This window comes from Ornithodoros turicata, chromosome 8, assembly GCF_037126465.1.
Source record: "Ornithodoros turicata isolate Travis chromosome 8, ASM3712646v1, whole genome shotgun sequence".
NCBI lineage: Eukaryota > Metazoa > Arthropoda > Arachnida > Ixodida > Argasidae > Ornithodoros > Ornithodoros turicata.
In genome coordinates this window covers 4,677,626-4,680,415 of record NC_088208.1, presented here as the reverse complement: position 1 = coordinate 4,680,415, position 2,790 = coordinate 4,677,626, and positions in this window count along the sequence as shown.

The window sequence follows — 2,790 nt, the reverse complement described above, 5'->3', positions numbered from 1 at the left end:
TCCGTGGTACGAGTATATGAAGCTGGAACACGGGGTTCGACAGGGATATTCGCAAGCGACTTCAGGCTGAGCAGGTATGTTATGGATTCCTGCTGCGTGCTTGTGATACTGCAAATAGATGCACAGGTAGCATTGACACAGCGACAGAGGCCACATTATTTGCATCTAGCTTTCCTTTATGCTTAGGGTCTGACTTGTTCTGCTTTTATTTTGCCTCTTAGCTGAGGCGTAAAGATCACGCGATTTTTCTTTTCAAAATTTGCGCCTAATTCAGGCAAATTTTTAGGCCTGAAACGTGCATAGGTAAACTATGTTGTGACAAACATTGTAGTCAGCAGCAACTTTAAAAATATATCATAAGGATGTCCCAAAACAAGCGTTGGCACATTTACATTCTCTAACACAATGTAATTAAATTCTGCTCACTGAGCCACTGTCCCCACACTCCGCGCAAAATACGCAGTGCAGTCCGTGTCTCCTTTAGGCAAATAGGCATCACCATTGAATGTGGTTTCGGTTAATATTGTACAATTAAAGCTTCCTAAGTTTGCAAAAACTATTGTCTCACAAGGCTAAGTGATGTGACATTAGGAAAACTAAAAAAAGGGAAACACACATGCTACAATGTACGAGACAATGAAAAGTCATCGATAAATTGCAAACAACAACAACACGGGGGTGATTCCACGTGAGATCAGGCAGGTTGGTCCCAACGACCACCCGGATTTTTTTGTACGCAATGTATGTTGAAGCTTAGCTTCTGGAAAGCATTCCAGGCCAAAATAAATTGACAATTACTCGGGGAATTTGCGTAAAAAATAATTGCGTGAAACGGCAATTTTGCGCAGTGGTATTTTCGTAACATACCAAGCACGGCATCTCCTCATACCTGCATGAAAGAGGAAAAACAAAACGCGTATTCGGAACGCTCCGTTTACGACAATGAGCAGCATGCTGCGTTTATTACCGCAAATAAAATAGCTATAGCGAAATATCAATCGAATCTGGTCACTTCCTGCCTCGTCGACTGCCATATATCACATGAGTTCATCCCATCATTAGCTTAGAGTCGTGACGCTGCCAACATACGTGAGGCCAACAACGCCACCACAAAATGCTTTCGGCATCGTCTCTTCTCGGTCTCAAATATGCGTGTATGAAAGTTGTCTGGTACAACGTTTTCTCAGAAATGTTCCAAGAGCCAGGAGATGTCATAACGAAAAGAACTGTACATTGGGTCGACGCAACAAAATAACAATTTACTCAGACGTATTTCGTCCCCCATACGGGAGACATCATCAGCGCAGGAACAGAATGAAGGAAATGAAGGAGTTCAGAAAATCCCAGTGCTCTTTGCGCACGCATTGCATCCTGGGCGCCGGGGGAATGAAGAATAATCCTTCACATTTCGCTTTGGCTGACCTTGACACGTCGTGGACAATGGACAGGTCGGGGAGAAATCGGAACAGTTTGGAGGTTGAACATGAGAGAACTGATGTTCTGAGGCTGGGACAACATAGAAAGGACAAATACATACGAAGCCTCAAATTGCCTAAGAAATTAACGATGAAATATGGAACTCACTGAAAAGGTTAGCCAGCTGTAAGACTCGAACCCACATCTTCTGGATTACCGGTCCAGGGCTCTTACCAATTGTGCTAAGCTAACACACCTCCCCAGCGACTTCCAAGGCTGCGTCATCTGAAGGTACAAACCAGCCACTCTCTCTCACTCATCCTCCTTTCACTCTTACATTTTTGCTCACTCTCAGATGACGCACCCTTGGAAGTCGCCGAGGAGGTGTGTTAGCTTAGCTCAATTGGTAAGAGCCCTGGACCGGTAATCCAGAAGATGTGGGTTCGAGTCCTACAGCTGGCTAACCTTTTCAGTGACTTCTATATTTCATCGTTTTGAGGCCCACCCGTTTCTTTCGTAGTAGTAAACTCCCACAGTTCAAAGCGACGCTAAGCACTCTGGGATTTTCTGAACTCGTCTATTGCACTTGACCGGCAATCAAGAGGTGTGTGGTTGAAATCCCGTCGCCTTCTGGCTTTATCGACGACTGCCATATTTCTACAAATATCTTCATCGAAATGGAAATTGACGATACGACGTCTAAAGCAAATCATGTAGCCTACTAAGTAAATTTTCTAATTGACCTTTTTCGCACATGCGTCGTATCCTCTCCAGCGAGCCACGCTCGGGGCGCTTCAAAAAAAAAATAAAAAATCCACGTGGGTAACACAAAGGACCAAAACCGTTCTGGTGCGGGACGGACGGGCTCGCGCCGTTCGTGCGCTCTCCCCACTGGTCCCCACTTCTGTCGTCCCCATACTGCGCCATTTAATGAAGACGGAGATAACCCCATCCGGCGCCTCGAGGTCGTGCGAATAAGCCGTTGTGAAAAAGGTCCATTGCAGGGGTGTGATTGGACTTCGCCATTTCGGAGCAGAAAACGGAGCAGAGAAAATGCCTGTTTGGAGTAGCAAAAACCAGTTTCGGAGCAGCACGATAAACCGACATTAGTCCAGTGCGACTGATGTTTTACGAAACGTTTATTAATTAACACATTATTAAAATGGCATACAATATAAAAACTCTGCTTAAAACAACAATAAACTGTAGTGTCTGCAATAAGGTGACCAGGAACCTGTTTCTATTGCACTACACCTTTTTCTCCTCTCCTAGACTTGCCAGGGCCGCTGCAAGCTTAGTTCTTCCTTGTGATAGTAGGGTGTGCCCGCTCTCTATGTCCCCAAAGTTTTTTGTTTTCATACCGTTTGTAATGAG